Source organism: Pseudophryne corroboree, chromosome 1 (assembly GCF_028390025.1).
Source record: "Pseudophryne corroboree isolate aPseCor3 chromosome 1, aPseCor3.hap2, whole genome shotgun sequence".
Classification (NCBI taxonomy): Eukaryota; Metazoa; Chordata; class Amphibia; order Anura; family Myobatrachidae; genus Pseudophryne; species Pseudophryne corroboree.
Genome location: NC_086444.1, coordinates 36,127,208 through 36,147,458, shown reverse-complemented (window position 1 = coordinate 36,147,458; position 20,251 = coordinate 36,127,208). Strand labels below are relative to the sequence as shown.

The 20,251-nt window shown below is 43.3% G+C and overlaps 1 long non-coding RNA gene across 1 annotated transcript in view; it reads right to left on the bottom strand.

Annotated features, from left to right (window-relative positions):
• Positions 1-312: 312 nt before the first annotated feature.
• LOC135054866 (uncharacterized) overlaps positions 313-20,251 on the bottom strand; it is a 78,730-nt gene continuing 58,791 nt past the window's right edge. The window contains exon 3 of the long non-coding RNA XR_010243582.1: positions 313-2,332. This is a non-coding gene — a long non-coding RNA (uncharacterized LOC135054866). The remainder of the gene's footprint in view (positions 2,333-20,251) is intronic.

The window sequence follows — 20,251 nt, the reverse complement described above, 5'->3', positions numbered from 1 at the left end:
ACTTAGTAAGCCATTTTTGTCTTTATTTGTTTTTTCTTGGAGGCCCTATATATTGCATTGTCGGCTAACTCGCCAATATCTATGTACTTTCAAACTGTATCCTTTTGTCTACCCTCCCTGTATCCCCCTCCCCCTCTCTTTTGTTTTGTACTTCTTCCCCCTATTGCTGTTTCTGCTTGTTAAAAATCATTAAAAATCTATTTTGAAAAAAAAGGGGGGGAAAAGGAGCCGCGGTCGGGAATCGCCGCCATTTTCTGGAGGTTGCAGCAGTACGCTGATCGCTGTGCTAACTATGCAATAAAAAAACATAACTGCATAAAAATATATATATATTTAGGGGGGACATTTAGTTTATAGGAAGCGAAAGGAAGTAGAACATAAAGTATCCTTATACTAGATTGTCAGTATATTAAAGTAAATGTATAGGGGGATACACTGCTGCAAGCCTGCAACTGCTGTGTCCAGAGTCTCACAAGGGGCTGTACTGTAAGGAGTAGACTGTATGCTGTGTCCAGAGTCTCACAAGGGGCAGTACTGTAAGGAGTAGACTGTATGCTGTGTCCAGAGTCTCACAAGGGGCTGTACTGTAAGGAGTAGACTGTATGCTGTGTCCAGAGTCTCACAAGGGGCTGTACTGTAAGGAGTAGACTGTATGCTGTGTCCAGAGTCTCACAAGGGGCTGTACTGTAAGGAGTAGACTGTATGCTGTGTCCAGAGTCTCACAAGGGGCTGTACTGTAAGGAGTAGACTGTATGCTGTGTCCAGAGTCTCACAAGGGGCTGTACTGTAGGGGGTGCACTGTATGCTGTGTCCAGAGTATCACAAGGGCTGTACTGTAGGGGATACACTGTATGCTGTGTCCAGAGTCTCACAAGGGGCTGTACTGTAGGGGATACACTGTATGCTGTGTCCAGAGTCTCACAAGGTGCTGTACTGTAGGGGATACACTGTATGCTGTGTCCAGAGTCTCACAAGGGGCTGTACTGTAAGGAGTAGACTGTATGCTGTGTCCAGAGTCTCACAAGAAGCTGTACTGTAGGGGATACACTGTATGCTGTGTCCAGAGTCTCACAAGGGGCTGTACTGTAGGGAGTAGACTGTATACTGTGTCCAGAGTCTCACAAGGGCTGTACTATAGGGAGTAGACTGTATGCTGTATCCAGAGTCTCACACGGGGCTGAACTGTAGGAAGTAGACTGTATGCTGTGTCCAGAGTCTCACAAGGGGCTGTACTGTAGGGAGTAGACTGTATGCTGTGTCCAGAGTCTCACACGGGGCTGTACTGTAGGGAGTAGACTGTATGCTGTATCCAGAGTCTCACACGGGGCTGTACTGTAGGAAGTAGACTGTATGCTGTATCCAGAGTCTCACAAGGGGCTGTACTGTAGGGAGTAGACTGTATGCTGTGTCCAGAGTCTCACACGGGGCTGTACTGTAGGGAGTAGACTGTATGCTGTGTCCAGAGTATCACAAGGGGCTGTACTGTAGGGAATAGACTGTATGCTACGTCCAGAGTATCACAAGGGCTGTACTGTAGGGAGTAGACTATATGCTGTGTCCTGAGTCTCACAAGGAGCTGTACTGTAGGGAGTAGACTGTATGCTGTGTCCAGAGTCTCACACGGGGCTGTACTGTAGGGAGTAGACTGTATGCTATGTCCAGAGTCTCACAAGGGGCTGTACTGTAGGAAGTAGACTGTATGCTGTGTCCAGAGTTTCACAAGGAGCTGTACTGTAGGGGATACACTGTATGCTGTGTCCAGAGTCTCACAAGGGGCTGTACTGTAGGGGGTAGACTGTATGCTGTGTCCAGAGTCTTACACGGGGCGGTACTGTAGGAGGTAGACTGTATGCTGTGTCCAGAGTTTCACAAGGGGCTGTACTGTAGAGGGTACACTGTATGCTGTGTCCAGAGTCTCACAAGGGGCTGTACTGTAGGGAGTAGACTGTATGCTGTGTCCAGAGTATCACAAGGGGCTGTACTGTAGGGAGTAGACTGTATGCTGTGTCCAGAGTATCACAAGGGGCTGTACTGTAGGGAGTAGACTGTATGCTGTGTTCAGAGTCTCAAAAGGTGCTGTACTGTAGGGAGTAGACTGTATGCTGTGTCCAGAATATCAATAGGGGCTGTACTGTAGGGGGTACACTGTATGCTGTGTCCAGAGTCTCACAAGGGCTGTAATGTAAGGAGTAGACTGTATGCTGTGTTCTCTGTTGTTATTATAACTGTGCTGTGTCCACTCCAGACTCAGAGTCTCACAAGGGGTGCCCTGTACCCTAGTGCGCTTCCTTCACGTGCATCTAACCCTGTGATTCACACAATTTGAAAGGATCTGAAAGTGATATAAAACAAATTGTTAATTCATTTCTATTGTTTGTACTATTTGGTGCGCTGTAACCTAGTGCACTTTCCTCACATGCATCTAACCCTGTGATTCACACAGTTAAAATGGATAACAATCAGTTTAAAGAACACCAACCTGCTGCCACCAGTCATGATGATGACAATAGTTTGGCATCTACTAAAGTCAGTGCTCAAGGGCATAGTGGATCTAAGTCTAAAATAAAAAACCCAGTTTACAGTTGTAAAGAAAAGAAAAAAAACAACTCTTATAAAGGGAAGGCTTGGTGCAGAAAAACATAAAATTTCCAACATGCCATTCTCCATTGTCCTTTATTTCTGAGTGGTGGTTCTGCAACTATCAGTGAGGCATCTTCTTCTGCCTCTCATGACGATGCAAGAACTTTTCACTCAGAGTCTAGAAGAGGTGTAAAAAAAATGAAAACCACTAGGGCAGTAGAACAAACTGTGCATTCAGAACCGACATACATTCCTGAGGAACATTTAGGAGTGTCCATGTTAGCTTTGTGTGAGTCTGACATTTCTCACACTGTCCTAATAGAGAAGCCTCCTTTACCTCCTTCCACCATTTCTGCACCATCTGCACATGCGGGTAGCAGTACACGTAAAGATGGATTAATGTGTGGAAGTGGAACAGGAAGGAGGTTGTTCATTATGTTGTTTGTGTAAGTTAGCCACCAGTGGCTGCAGTTCTTGCCTGTGATAAAAACAAAGCCATTGTAATGCATGGGCATAAGACCAAAAAAAAGCCACCTCTTGAGTGTGGGATTATTTTTACCCAAATCCTGACAATGCTTGTGAAGGCATCTGCTGGAAAAGTTAGAAGAGGTAGGGCCATTAGCCATCTAGGCAAATCCTCCATGTTATGTAATTTTCAGAGAGTTCATGAAATTTATTGTACAAGATTATAATGTACAGTAATTAACACCCTCAATATCAACAGCCTCATTATTGATCGGAGGTAGTCCTTCCAAGACATTATTTTGTGGGGGCCCAAACAAAGCAAGCACTTCAGCCACAAAAGTGTCAGTCCCTGTTACTGAAGTGCTTGGCTTTTTAAACTGTGCATGTCCTTTTTAATATCCAACGTAAGGGTGGGATGAAGGGCCCAAGGACAATTCCATATTGCACCAACTTTCATTTCTGCCACTGCTGTGTGGCAATGTTTCACAGATGTGCTATAAACTGCTGTTTGGTTGTGCCCCTGCTCTGTCGCTCCAACCAGGTCAATCCAAATCCAAAGTCAGTCATAACAGTTTGGCAAATCAAAATCAAAAGATGGCCGACAAATCAGAACCAAATCCAGCAAAAATGGCCCGGCGCACCTCCATAATTTTAAGTGCCTCCCTGGACACACTGCAGCCCAGCACACAGGCCCTCCCCATCAGATCTGGGCACGGGTAATTAATACCCTCCCCCCCTCTTGGTGCCACTACACATGCACAGTGACTGACAATGATGCAGCCAACCTTCCCACCCACTCCATCTACAACACTACACTTCTCTCTGTGCATCCTAATGGTGTCCTAATGGTCTTTTTCTAAAACAAATCCCACAGTCCCACACCCTCTCCCTCCGCTCCCCAGTGTGAAATGACGCTGATCATGAAGTAGGGACTTATATGCAATCCAAAGCACACGAGATCCAAGATTTCCATCAACATTATATTTGCCTAGTTTAGTGAACTGAAGTTGGCGGTAAGAGTTGAGACAGGACTTGGATCTCCTTGAAAATCCCAAGTTTGTGTATATTTCAGTTTAATGCCCACATCTCTATAATGTATCCTATAGGCTACATTGGCTAATGCCACCTGGCTAACATCTCATTTACTGGAGCCTGGTAAATATGACCATTTAGCAGCCCCCAGAGAAACCCATGGTAGCTGATTTTGTAATTGAAAATGGGGTCATAGCTTTGGAATTTGCTGCAATCCACCGTACATCCATCCTGAGTATGCTTAATAGTTACACGTAGCCCCGGAAATGTGTTAGGAAATTAAGGTAGAGAATGTAGTGGAAGGCAGGTAAAGCATTGATTATTTTATTAATTTATTAATTGATTGATTGATTGATTGATTGAAAAGGGAAAAAAAGAGATAAATGTGGAACAAATTATTTAAAAAAATTCAAGCATCCGAACATGAGATTTGATTACTTAATTCTGATTTCTTAATCCTGATTTAGTACCCCTGATTGATGAAATCTGATTAATTCTGATTTTTTAAAATGTAATTTTGATTGATTATTCTATCACATGTAAAAAAGGAAAAGAGAATTTAGGAATAAATAATTATAAAAGTAAAAAAAAATAAAAACACAAGAAACCTAATGTAATGTTGGATATCTATTTAACAGATTGATGATTTTTGATTGATTATTCATTAAAATTTAAAAAAAGGGAATTTAGGCAGAATTGATTAGAAAAGTAAAAAAAAACAAGCATCCCAATATGAGGTTTGAGATCTGTTGAATTGATTGATTATTTTTGATTGATTATTCATTAAAATGTAAGAAAAGCCTGGCAAATTTAGCCATTTAGCAACCTCCAATGTGTTTTTGCGGAATATCTCACATTTGTTTTTATAAATATGCCCCTTGCGAACTACCTCTCCTGCCACCCTACTCGGAGAGACCAAAGCTTTTCCATTGTCACCAAAATTCCCAATTATAGTCTGCATGGAGTGTGGCCGAAATGTTTGGCTGGAGGCACTCCGGAACCAATACCACTGCTCATTTTATCTGTGCTGTAGAAAGATGACAGCTTATATTGGCAATTTTCTTACATTTACAATGGGCTCTTGTTAATTATCCAGTTGCACAATATCGCCTGCCTTTACTTGTGCGGTCAGCACAAGGATAATTTAAATATTGTGCACATGGAGAGAAAAAGCAATTTTGCACGTACTGCAGACTCTAGCTAACCAGCATTTAATCATTATCCTCTGTGATTCATCTCTCATTCACAGCAAAAACGTGAAAAAAAACTGCCAGCGTGCGAAAATTGTCATCTTCCCTTACACATATCTGCCGCAGTGTCAAGTGAGCATAAGACCGATTGTGCGGCCTCATTTGTACTATTAGAGCTGAACCACTATGTTCTTTTTTTCCCATTATTTTCTAGCTTGAAAGTGATGCTCTGTTATATATTTCTATATTTTCATAAAATGCCAATGTTCTCTTTAATGCACCAAAAACCTGCAGCACAATATGGATCTGACAAATGATAATAGCTTCTCAATTGGCAAAAACGACATTTATCTTGATTTAATTTAGACTCTTCAGCGAAAGGAAAAAAATGCTAAATTGCAGGAAAGCGTCCCTGGCAGAGGCACTTGAATAAATATAAAGCTCTTGCAGTGCATGCAATAGATAAAAAAATAATCATGCATTATTAATGTGGATTGTTACCGGCAGGACATTCCGATTACAGAGCCCGTGTCAAGGTCTGATAATTGCTGCTTGTAGCGGCCCAGGTCAAAGTCCTTAAACTTTTCCATAGAATATGAGTTCTACTGCTACTTTAGTTAATGCACATCCGGATAATGTTCAGCATTTAACTAGGGATAAAATCAATTATGAATCTTAGCTTGAGAAAACAAATTGACTTGCAAAAGGACCACAATAAAAGAAAAAAAAAACCTTTGTCTGGTTAAGTAATTAAATTTGAAAACATTTCTAAGTGCAGCTGCCTAAGGGACAGGAGCAAACGATCCCAAAGAGTTCATCCCTATTCATTTAAAACAAAATATTTATTGAAATTCCCGAAGTCAAACGTGCAAGGTGTTCCCCTGAGTACTACAGAATGCTGCAGTAGCATTTACTGAGTGTTTTTATTATTATTATTATTATTATTATTTATTTCAGTGCATACATATTCCACAGCACTTTACAGAGAATATATGACCTTTCACGAGTCACTGCCGCAGAGGAACTTACAATCTATATTCCCTACCACTAGAGACGTGTGTTGGCCCATGTGTTTTAGTTTTGCCAAAACCACCCTCAGTGTTTTGTTTTAGTTTTTCTGTTTTTGCAAAACCACCCGCAAGTGTTTTTGGTCCGGATTCGATTTTTGGTTTTGGGTTTCCTGAAAATGTATGAAAACAGCTAAAATCATGTAATTTAGTCGTATAGCTTTTCCTACAGTATTATTAACATAAATAACATTCATTTCCGGTTATTTCCAGTCTAATTTTGACCACCACACAGCTCACAATATTGTTAACCAATATTGGGCAAAAGCTGCAGTGGGCTGGCTGGCTAAATTAAGAAACAGCAGCAGCATAAACACATATCAGTTAAGCTGGATACACACAAGCATGATGTAGGCATGATTTGCTGTATCAGCATGACTAATCACGTACAATGGGTAGTGTGTACATGTGACTGCTGTAAGGCCAAAGGGAGATAAAGCAAGCAACCTAGTGTAATGTTGTTTCATCCTTCTGATGGGTACCACCAATCCCTGCTGGTCTGGACTGAAGGGAATCCCTTTGGGTCGACCATCGGGATGTTTATCCATTGCACAAGTGTGTACCTGGCTTAACGTTAAAAGAATATGGCACATCTATGAAATGTTTCTGCACAGCAGTTGTAGAGAGGATGGCAGTTTAATAAACTACACGACCACATAGAATATTTTTATTAATCACGAACTAGATCAGCGGCCCGAGGGCAGTACATAGGAAATGGAAGTGGAGTATGTAGTGGAAGGCAGGTAACGCATTGATTAATTAATTGCTTTATTTATTGATTAATTGATTGATTGTAAAGGGAAAAAATGTGGAATTGATTAAAATACATTTTGATTGATTATTCAATCAAATGTAAAAGGAAAAGTGAATTTAGGAATAAATTATTCTAAAAGTAAAACAAAAAAACCAAGCACACCAATGTGAGGTTTGATATCTATTGAATTGACTGATTATTTTTTTTTATTGATTATTCATTAGAATTTAAAGAGAAAAAGAGAATTTAGAAATGATTAGAAAAGTAAAAACAAAAACAAGCATCCCTAGGTGAGGTTTGATATCTATTGAATTGATTGATGATTTTCGATTGATTATTCATAAGAATTTAAACAAAAAAAAGAGAATTTTGAAATTATTAGAAAAGTAAAACAAAAACAAGCATGCAAACATGAGGTTTGATATCCAATTATTAAATTCTAATGCAATTGCAAACTGATCCGTGCAGCAAATCACAGGCCTCAGGAGTCAGGTCAATACAAATTCAAATAGACTTGTGAGAGACAATGCTCCCAAAATGCAGCCCATAATAAAAAGGAAAGTGGTGCACCCACCCACCCATATGTTAAAAAGGACTTACACAGTTAAAAAAAAACAAGCACCTCAGTGACAGGATCTGCCACTTTTGTGGCTGAAGTGCTTGGTTTGTTTGGACTCCCACAGAAGACCACATATTTGTGGTTTGGGTAAACAAAGTTACAGATGGGCTTAAGACTGCTAACATTGTTGTTATTCATAGTCACATTTTGAACATGCCAGACTCATCATCACCCTCCTCACCATTGCTAATATCATTGTCATCATCACACAATATTAGCTCATTATCCATTATCACAGAAGTTTTTGTTTGTTGTAATTGGTGGCACATACAGTAGCTCCCACATAGAATTTGCAATTCATTTTAATGAACATCAGTTTTTTCAAATTTTTTGGAAGTAGTCTCCTACGCCAATTGCACACAAGGTTCTTAAACTGGTAGTAGTTGATGCTGTACTGCTTGTTATTATTTTGGGATTTTGATAAATAATTTGCATGCACTCACTGCAAATGATGTAACAGGGACGTCTTGCGGGGAAGACCTGCTTGGACACATAGTCCTTCCTGTAAAAAACTATGTTTCTTTCACAACTAAACTAATGGACTGCCTACTCTGCACCTACTGCTCAGGGGTGCCAGGGATAGCCCCGGGCTTCTGCTCTGGCCTTGGGTGCCTGGAGGGGGGGGGGGACCCCTTTATTGACAGGGTACACACTCCCATCAGGAAACACCAATGAGAGCTGACTAGTTAGGTGAGTTAATATTACAGTCAGGAGACCAATTTAAGCATGTCCCAAGGCTGTGGCATCACCTCCCTGGCTAGTGGAGCCAGATGCTGTTTTCAAAAATATGTGGGATGATTACGTTTTTTTTCACCCAGATTTTTGGAACTAGGACCAGTCCAAGAGCCCATTGTTTGGTCTTAAAATACTGGGGGTCCTCATGCATTTTTTCCTCTGTATTTTTAAAACCAGGACTGGCTAAAAGAGCCTGGGGCTGGTTATGTACAGAGAAGCACAGCACAGGTCTGACTGAATGAAAAATTGCCCAAACACTCCCGTGTTTGTCAACTTGGGCTCACATGGTGCTTAGTAAATGTACCACCTAGTGTGCAGAGAAATGTTTGCACCACATTTTATATCATGAAACATCTTTGATCATATTTTGCGCCTACAGGTTCCTGAAATTCCATATTATGATTTTTAGAACTTTGAGCCAGGAATTTACTTCTCATACAGTATGTTACACCAGCAAATCAGAAATTGGAACAAATTGCCCCTTAAAATATTGCTTTGTTTTGGATTAAAAATAAACAGCTAACAAAACTTACTTTATAAACAAGTTTTCAATATTCTTAAAGCGTACTTGCTACTCTCCCGGAACCTATGGGAGACACCAAATTATTCCGGTAGTCCTCAAGGAGGGGACGGGGCCTAGTGATGTGTTTCTTTGAAAATGTGTCACTTTAGTCTTGCCCCTATGCAAACAAGTTTGTAATATCCTTAAATCATACTTGCCTACTCTCCCAGAACTTGTGGGAGACACCCAATTTGTCCGGTAGTCCCCTACTGCCCCGGAAGAGTGGGCAACCCTCCCGATTCCCACTTACATCCTAGTGAAGTGGCAGAATAGGGAGATAATATAGGGAATTGCTGGGTCCTCAAGGAGGGAGCGGGGCTTAGTGATGTGTGTCTAAGAGAATGCGTCATTTTGGTCTTACATATAAGCAATTTCCCAGAAAGCGGTTGGTTCTAATGACTGGACTACCTGGCCACGCCCCCGTCACCTCCTCCCGGAGAGGAAATTGGATTGCAATTCTCTCCAATCCCTCTTTTTCTCATTCACGTTGCATCATATTTTATTTGCCAATAAAGTAGTGATGTGCACCGGACATTTTTCGGGTTTTGTGTTTTGCTTGTGGATTCGGTTCCGCGGCCGTGTTTTGGATTCGGACGCGTTTTGGCAAAACCTCCCTGAAAATTTTTTGTCGGATTCGGGTGTGTTTTGGATTCGGGTGTTTTTTTACAAAAAACCCTCAAAAACAGCTTAAATAATAGAATTTGGGAGTCATTTTGATCCCATAGTATTATTAACCTCAATTTCCATAATTTCCACTCATTTCCAGTCTATTCTGAACACCTCACACCTCACAATATTATTTTTAGTCCTAAAATTTGCACCGAGGTCGCTGGATGACTAAGCTAAGCGACCCAAGTGGCCGACACAAACACCTGGCCCATCTAGGAGTAGCACTGCAGTGTCAGACAGGATGGCAGATCAAAAAAATTGTCCCCAAACAGCACATGATGCAAAGAAAAAAAGAGGCGCAAAGAGAAAGCTGTGTGACTAAGCTAAACGACCCAAGTGGCCGACACAAACACCTGGCCCATCTAGGAGTGGCACTGCAGTGTCAGACAGGATGGCACTTCAAAAAAATAGTCCCCAAACAGCACATGATGCAAAGAAAAAAAGAGGCGCAATGAGGTAGCTGTGTGACTAAGCTAAGCATCACAAGTGGCCGACACAAACACCTGGCCCATCTAGGAGTGGCACTGCAGTGTCAGGCAGGATGGCACTTCAAAAAAATAGTCCCCAAACAGCACATGATGCAAAGAAAAATGAAAGAAAAAAGAGGTGCAAGATGGAATTGTCCTTGGGCCCTCCCACCCACCCTTATGTTGTATAAACAGGACATGCACACTTTAACAAACCCATCATTTCAGCGACAGGGTCTGCCACACGACTGTGACTGAAATGACTGGTTGGTTTGGGCCCCCACCAAAAAAGAAGCAATCAATCTCTCCTTGCACAAACTGGCTCTACAAAGGCAAGATGTCCACCTCCTCCTCATCATCCGATTCCTCACCCCTTTCACTGTGTACATCCCCCTCCTCACAGATTATTAATTCGTCCCCACTGGAATCCACTGATAAAGCCTATTCTTTACCTTATAACATTCACTATATATTTGTACCAGACTCAGTACGCAATTGGCGTATGAAGTACCTTAATGGTACGCTTATAGCATAGCAGACGCTGTGCCCACGAGAACACGAGCGGCGCAGACACTCACAGAATGACACTCAGTAAACCTTGCTAGCAACACACTGAAAGGATATGCTTATGCTGTAAACCTTATTACTGTAATATTAACAATGCAACGCTGATTAACCCTTATCATATGAAAGCTGTTGGAGCAATTAAGACGCTCAGAAACCCTATATAATAACTAGTAAAACACACACTCCTTGCTAAGGTTCCAAAACCTTTACTTACGATAATTTGTATAAAAAAGGGGAAAACAGTTAACAGCTTATACACTACAAGACTAACATTAATACCTAAACAGAATATCTAGACATGAATATACAATAGCGGCATAATCATAAACAATAACAGTGAGAGAGAGAGAGTGTATGGCAAATACAGACAGAGAATAAGGTGGTCACAGAGAAACTTACACACGTGGGAATGACTTCGCCGGCGCAACCTGGACCAGGGCTCTAGCCTTTAGTGTGAAAACCTTGCAGAGTCTTGTGTCACCAAGCCTATTGCAAGCTATATTTATTTACTAACTCAAGACATACTACAATAGATACTGCGTGCTCTCTTTCCATTGGTTAGGGGGTGGGACATGTACTGCACCTGGGATCATTGGTTAGTTCAAGAAGTGGGCGATGGCTAGGACTTGTTAGTATTCTAAATTCCTCTTTGTCTGATTATATTGAGGAAAGCTATTGTTTTGGATCTTCCAAACAAACTCTGTCTCTGGGCTTTGTTTACCCCACCTTCAGTTGAGACAATTGACTACTCAGCACTCATTATTCTGGAGAGAAACCTGGTTCTATTCATAAACAAAGGTGTAAGCCCTCTTCATAGAATCTCAAAGCTTAGTGTAAATAAGGCTATTGTATTCAGTCTGTGGGAAAGAAATGACTGAATTCCATTCACCACCCTGCACTTATGTGTAATTTATTCGGAATGCAATTAATCTTATTTTCTACTTCTGTGCATAACCATGAGCAGGAACTATGCGAATCCCTCCCAACTATCATAGGCACAACACCCCTCAATACCCCACAGCTGGACACCAAACACTACCCTCCAACCTTTGTCTGAGCCCTCCCAGCATGCAAAGAGGAATCTCTCTGTCCAAGAAGTTTTAAACTTACCATACTTGCTGACATTGTTAAGGGGAATATTAACTATAAAACGCATTATATTGGTTAAATATGTAGCGATTGAGTTGCTCGCTAGTCGCACACAAACACCGCCGTAAATACCCATCTCCATGCGCAGGCGACGTCAGAGCATCCCTTACGCAACCTGGGGGGGATGCGTACGCACGGGGGAGTCCGTGCATGAGCAGCGGGCACGTGCATTGGGGTTAACACAAGGCATATGAATCATGATATTTTTCGACTCTGACACCACCATCTCAGGTCCCTGTGTAAATTCTGGACGCAATTGATGCTGGTGAATGTCTCCACAGAGGAATTGTTTATAATTCATTTTGATGAACATCATCTTCTCCACATTTTCTGGAAGTGACCTCGTACGCCGATTGCTGACAAGGTGAGAGACTGCACTAAACACTCTTTCGGAGTACACACTGGAGGGGGGACAAGTTAGGTAAAATAAAGCCAGTTTGTGCAAGGGCCTCCAAATTGCCTCTTTTTCCTGCCAGTATACGTACGGACTGTCTGACGTGCCTACTTGGATGCAGTCACTCATATAATCCTCCACCATTCTTTCAATGGTGAGAGAATCATATGCAGTGACAGTAGACGACATGTCAGTAATCGTTGGCAGGTCCTTCAGTCCGGACCAGATGTCAGCACTCGCTCCAGACTGCGCTGCAACACCGCCAGCTGGTGGGCTCAGAAATATTAGACTTTTCCTCGCAGCCCTAGTTGCGGGAGAATGTGAAGAAGGAGCTGTTGACGGGTCACGTTCCGCTTGACTTGACAATTTTCTCACCAGCAGGTCTTTGAACCTCTGCAGACTTGTGTCTGCCGGAAAGAGAGATACAACGTAGGTTTTAAATCTAGGATCGAGCACGGTGGCCAAAATGTAGTGCTCTGATTTCAACAGATTGACCACCCGTGAATCCTGGTTAAGCGAATGAAGCGCTCCATCCACAAGTCCCACATGCCTAGCGGAATCGCTCTGTTTTAGCTCCTCCTTCAATGTCTCCAGCTTCTTCTGCAAAAGCCTGATGAGGGGAATGACCAGACTCAGGCTGGCAGTGTCTGAACTGACTTCACGTGTGGCAAGTTCAAAAGGTTGCAGAACCTTGCACAACGTTGAAATCATTCTCCACTGCGCTTGAGTCAGGTGCATTCCACTTCCTTTGCCTATATCGTGGCCAGATGTATAGGCTTGAATGGCCTTTTGCTGCTCCTCCATCCTCTGAAGCATATAGAGGGTTGAATTCCACCTCGTTACCACCTCTTGCTTCAGATGATGGCAGGGCAGGTTCAGGTGTTTTTGGTGGTGCTCCAGTCTTCTGTACGCGGTGCCTGTACGCCGAAAGTGGCCCACAATTCTTCTGGCCACCGACAGCATCTCTTGCACGCCCCTGTCGTTTTTTAAATAATTCTGCACCACCAAATTCAAGGTATGCGCAAAACATGGGACGTGCTATAATTTGCCCAGATGTAATGCACGCACAATATTGCTGGCGTTGTCCGATGCCACAAATCCCCAGGAGAGTCCAATTGGGGTAAGCCATTCTGCGATGATCTTCCTCAGTTGCCGTAAGAGGTTTTCAGCTGTGTGCCTCTTCTGGAAAGCGGTGATACAAAGCGTAGCCTGCCTAGGAACGAGTTGGCGTTTGCGAGATGCTGCTACTGGTGCCGCCGCTGCTGTTCTTGCAGCGGGAGGCAATACATCTACCCAGTGGGCTGTCACAGTCATGTAGTCCTGAGTCTGCCCTGCTCCACTTGTCCACATGTCCGTGGTTAAGTGGACATTGGGTACAACTGCATTTTTTAGGACACTGGTGACTCTTTTTCTGAGGTCTGTGTACATTTTCGGTATCGCCTGCCTAGAGAAATGGAACCTAGATGGTATTTGGTACCGGGGACACAGTACCTCAATCAAGTCTATAGTTGGCTCTGAAGTAACGATGGATACCGGAACCACGTTTCTCACCTCCCAGGCTGCCAAGGCCTCAGTTATCCGCTTTGCAGCAGGATGACTGCTGTGATATTTCATCTTCCTCGCAAAGGACTGTTGGACAGTCAATTGCTTACTAGAAGTAGTACAAGTGGTCTTCCGACTTCCCCTCTGGGATGCCAATCGACTCCCAGCAGCAACAACAGCAGCGCCAGCAGCAGTAGGCGTTACACTCAAGGATGCATCGGAGGAATCCCAGGCAGGAGAGGACTCGTCAGAGTTGCCAGTGACATGGCCTGCAGGACTATTGGCTTTCCTGGGTAAGGAGGAAATTGACACTGAGGGAGTTGGTGGTGTGGTTTGCGGGAGCTTGGTTACAAGAGTAAGGGATTTAGTGGTCAGTGGACTGCTTCCGCTGTCGCCCAAAGTTTTTGAACTTGTCACTGACTTATGACGAATGCGCTGCAGGTGACGTATAAGGGAGGATGTTCCGAGGTGGTTAACGTCCTTACCCCTACTTATTACAGCTTGACAAAGGCAACACACGGCTTGACACCTGTTGTCCGCATTTGTGTTGAAATAATTCCACACCGAAGAGCTGATTTTTTTTGTATTTTGACCAGGCATGTCAATGGCCATATTCCTCCCACGGACAACAGGTGTCTCCCCGGGTGCCTGACTTAAACAAACCACCTCACCATCAGAATCCTCCTTGTCAATTTCCTCCCCAGCGCCAGCAACACCCATATCCTCATCCTGGTGTACTTCAACACTGACATCTTCAATTTGACTATCAGGAACTGGACTGCGGGTGCTCCTTCCAGCACTTGCAGGGGGCGTGCAAATGGTGGAAGGCGCAAGCTCTTCCCGTCCAGTGTTGGGAAGGTCAGGCATCGCAACCGACACAATTGGACTCTCCTTGGGGATTTGTGATTTCGAAGAACGCACAGTTCTTTGCTGTGCTTTTGCCAGCTTAAATCTTTTCTTTTTTCTAGCGAGAGGTTGAGTGCTTCCATCCTTATGTGAAGCTGAACCACTAGCCATGAACATAGGCCAGGGCCTTAGCCGTTCCTTGCCACTCCGTGTCTTAAATGGCATATTGGCAAGTTTACGCTTCTTCTCAGACGCTTTTAATTTTGATTTTTGGGTAATTTTACTGATCTTTTGTGTTTTGGATTTTACATGCTCTGTACTATGACATTGGGCATCGGCCTTGGCAGACGACGTTGATGGCATTTCATCGTCTCGGCCATGACTAGTGGCAGCAGCTTCAGCACGAGGTGGAAGTGGATCTTGATCTTTCCCTATTTTTTTAACCTCCACATTTTTGTTCTCCATATTTTAATGCGCACAACTAAAAGGCACCACATGTATACAATGTAGTTGGATGGATACTATAGTATACTTATGGATGACGAGTGACGACACAGAGGTAGGTACAGCAGTGGCCTACCGTACTGCTATATACAGTATAATGGAACTGGTGGACACTGTCAGCAGACTGCGTTTATAGTATAAACAAAAAAGACACCACAGGTATACAATGTAGATGGATGGATACTATAGTATACTTATGGACGACGAGTGACGACACAGAGGTAGGTACAGCAGTGGCCTACCATACTGCTATATACAGTATAATGGACCTGGTGGACACTGTCAGCAGACTGCGTTTATAGTATAAAAAAAAAGACACCACAGGTATACAATGTAGTTGGATGGATACTATTGTATACTTATGGATGACGAGTGATGACACAGAGGTAGGTACAGCAGTGGCCTACCGTACTGCTATATACAGTATAATGGACCTGGTCGACACTGTCAGCAGACTGCGTTTATAGTATAAAAAAAAAAGACACCACAGGTATACAATGTAGATGGATGGATACTATAGTATACTTATGGACGACGAGTGACGACACAGAGGTAGGTACAGCAGTGGCCTACCGTACTGCTATATACAGTATAATGGACCTGGTGGACACTGTCAGCAGACTGCGTTTATAGTATAAAAAAAAAGACACCACAGGTATACAATGTAGATGGATGGATACTATAGTATACTTATGGACGACAAGTGATGACACAGAGGTAGGTACAGCAGTGGCCTACCGTACTGCTATATACAGTATAATGGAACTGGTGGACACTGTCAGCAGACTGCGTTTATAGTATAAAAAAAAAGACACCACAGGTATACAATGTAGTTGGATGGATACTATAGTATACTTATGGACGACGAGTGACAACACAGAGGTAGGTACAGCAGTGGCCTACCGTACTGCTATATACAGTATAATGGACCTGGTGGACACTGTCAGCAGACTGCGTTTATAGTATAAAAAAAAAGACACCACAGGTATACAATGTAGATGGATGGATACTATAGTATACTTATGGACGACAAGTGATGACACAGAGGTAGGTACAGCAGTGGCCTACCGTACTGCTATATACAGTATAATGGACCTGGTCGACACTGTCAGCAGACTGCGTTTATAGTATAAAAAAAAAGACACCACAGGTATACAATGTAGATGGATGGATACTATAGTATACTTATGGACGACGAGTGACGACACAGAGGTAGGTACAGCAGTGGCCTACCGTACTGCTATATACAGTATAATGGACCTGGTGGACACTGTCAGCAGACTGCGTTTATAGTATAAAAAAAAAAGACACCACAGGTATACAATGTAGATGGATGGATATTATAGTATACTTATGGACGACGAGTGACGACACAGAGGTAGGTACAGCAGTGGCCTACCGTACTGCTATATACAGTATAATGGACCTGGTGGACACTGTCAGCAGACTGCGTTTATAGTATAAAAAAAAAGACACCACAGGTATACAATGTAGTTGGATGGATACTATAGTATACTTATGGACGACGAGTGACGACACAGAGGTAGGTACAGCAGTGGCCTACCGTACTGCTATATACAGTATAATGGACCTGGTGGACACTGTCAGCAGACTGCGTTTATAGTTATATAGTATAAAAAAAAAAGACACCACAGGTATACAATGTAGATGGATGGATAGTATACTTATGGACGACGAGTGACGACACAGAGGTAGGTACAGCAGTGGCCTACCGTACTGCTATATACAGTATAATGGACCTGGTGGACACTGTCAGCAGACTGCGTTTATAGTATAAAAAAAAAGACACCACAGGAGTTTTTTTCAGGCAGACAAACGTATACTGGTGGTCACTGTCAGCAAAACTGTGCACTGTACTCCTGCTATAACTGCTCCCCAGTCCCCACAATTAGGCAGTGTGAGCACTCAGCACAGATATATATCATGCAGCACACTGAGCACAGATATGGTATGGAGCGTTTTTTTTCAGGCAGAGAACGGATAAAAAACTAGCAAAACTCTGCACTGTACTCCTCCTAACAGCTGCTCCCCAATCCTCCCCACAATAAGCTAAGCAATCAGATCAACTTTGTAGTATTAATATAAGTATAAATGGAGAGGACGCCAGCCACGTCCTCTCCCTATCAATCTCAATGCACGTGTGAAAATGGCGGCGACGCACGGCTGCTTATATAGAATCCGAATCTCGCGAGAATCCGACAGCGGGATGATGACGTTCGGGCGCGCTCGGGTTAACCGAGCCATACGGGAGAATCCGAGTATGGCTCGGACCCGTGTAAAAAGGCTGAAGTTCGGGGGGGTTCGGTTTCTCGGAAACCGAACCCGCTCATCACTATTAATAATACAGTAGGATCAAAATTACCCCCAAATTATGTGATTTTAGCTGTTTTTATGATTTTGTTTATTTTAAAAATCATCCAGATCCAAAACCAAAACACGAAAGGGTGGTTTTGGCAAAAACCAAAACACAAAAGTGGAATTAGAACCAAAACCAAAACACAAAACACGAAAAGTGCCAGCCGCACATCTGTAGTAAAAAACGTACCAAGCCCTCTTCCAAACAGGAAAAATTGGTCTATGTTTTTGTTCGTATAGATGTTGGACATATGAATCCAGTCTCTTATAATTCTAAGATTACACGCTAAACTATAATCTAAAATGTAGTTTAGAGATAGAAAAAAAAATAAAGAAGAAAAAGGTTGGATGTCTGTCGGTGATATCTCCCTAATTGCCAAAGTGTGGGCCAGGGCAGCCAGTAGGGGGGAACTGCGGGGACTGGAGTCCCGGGCCCTTACAGAGCTCCTACTAACAATTCCTGGAGAGCTGCACCAGGCTGCACAACAACAGTTGGCTGATGTGCAAGGAGGACTTCTAAAAACAAGCCTTCCCTGTGCATCAGCTCTCCGTGAATCATTCTTGCATTCCCGCTCCACCTGTATGAAACGTCGCATTATGTGACATCACACAGTTGTGGAGTAGTGCAGAAGAAACTTTTTTTTTTTTTTTGGGGGGGGGGGGGGGGACTTTCTCTTTTGTAAGTCTCGTGCAGCAAAAAATATCTGATGCCAGTCCATTGCGGGGCCATGGGATTCAGAGGTGGATCTTAGCAAAACATAGGAAATGAGTGATTGATTTTTCAATGCGTTTCTCAGGGGCTAATGTCCGTCATATAATATCTCAGCAGCAGTTTCAGCTTCTGAAAACAAAGATGAGATAAAGCTGTAAAAGCTGCCCTTAACTGCGGAGACCATTTCAATGCCATCAGCTAAATAAGAAGCTGATGACGCAGTGTATGAAAACGATGGACCCATATTGTGCTCCCCTGACGCAGCGGTACGTATACTTTTCATGGCATTGGGAGAATGAGAAATGGAACAGATTTCAGTGATGTTCTTTCCATTATTCTGTGCCCCAGGACTTCATGACTGCATTCAGACCCCATGTAGGTCACAAGAGCCAACTACGTTCATGCAAAACTCAATGCGCTACTAATCTGCTTCCTTCCTGCATAGCAAAATGCTGCGCTTGATAGTGAGTGGGAAAGAATTCATCGAGATATTTTTTGACAATAGAAAAGAAAATGTTTGTAACTAAGTGTGCCGTCATGATTAACCCAACAATTGCTAGCCGGCGAAATAACCTGGTATCACGGAGTTAGAGTTCTTAAAGCTCAATGACAACAATGTATGAAAGTTTTTTTGGGCTGATGATTCCAAAAATACCCATACACGTAATTGCCTGCTGCAGGTACAGTAGCTCAATAGAGGCCGATCTGTGCAGGGGGTTATGGCTCATTAGGACAACAGTGTGTAGCTCAAGCCCAAAAGGTTGACTTGCACAAGGCCAACATGAGAAAAAGGTCGACACAGTAAAGGTTGACATGAAATTGGTCGACACATAAAAAGGCCCATATGCATTTTTTTTAAATGTTTTTGGGGTATACATTTTTAACTTTTAGCACATTGACCCCCGATTAGTGTACTGCGTCCCCACTTCAGGCAGGTTAGCATTCCCAATCCTTGCCCACGTGGATGGAAAAATGCATGTCGATCATATGCTGCGTCAACCATTGTCATGTCAACAATTTGACAGTGTCAAACTAATGCTTGCATGTCGACCAATAGTGGTTGACCTATTGACTGTCAACCTAAAGGCCGTGTACCTGTGGAGGAATGGGATCCTGACAGGACACCAGTGACCGGGATCTTGGCAATCGAAATACCAATGCCAGAATCCTGACACTACTCAGAATCTCAGTGACATTGATCACTATCCATGCGCCTGGTTCCCGACCCCCGGAATCCTGAACAATGCTTACACGGGCCGCTGGAGTGGTAAGCCGTGGGATGGGGGTAAGCTACAGGCAGAGGGTTAGGGTGAAGGTTAGGGTCAGGCACCATGGGGGAGGGTTAGGTTTAGGCTGTGGGAAAGGTGGGTTAGTGTTAGGGGGTTAGGGATCAGGGTTAGCTTAGTTAACTAGTGTCTGCCGGTATCTAAAACATCAGGATGACTTCAAGACAGTGCCGTAACTAGACATTTTAGCGCTGTGTGCAAGAAACGGCATCGGTGCCCCCCCTTACCGTAAAACGGTGGCAGTGCGCGCCGCGCGCGCGCGCAAAAAATATAGGGGTTTAGCTTTACGGGAAAGGGGTGTGACCACAAAATAATACCAATTCATATAATGGTGCACAGTAGTCACCATTATTCAAATGATGCCGCACAGTAGCACCACTACATCAGGTAGAGCCCCTTTTTTACACATTACGGCAGACAGCGTCCCCTTTTTTACACATTACGGCAGACAGAGTCCCCTTTTTACACATTACGGCAGACAGTGTCCCCTTTTTACACATTACGGCAGACAGCGTCCCCTTTTTTACACATTACGGCAGACAGAGTCCCCTTTTTACACATTACAGCAGACAGCGTCCCTTTTTAACACATTACGGCAGACAGAGTCCCCTTTTTTACACCTTACGGCAGACAGCGTCCCCTTTTTACACATTACGGCAGACAGCGTCCCCTTTTTACACATTACGGCAGACAGCGTCCCCTTTTTTACACATTAAGGCAGACAGCGTTCCCTTT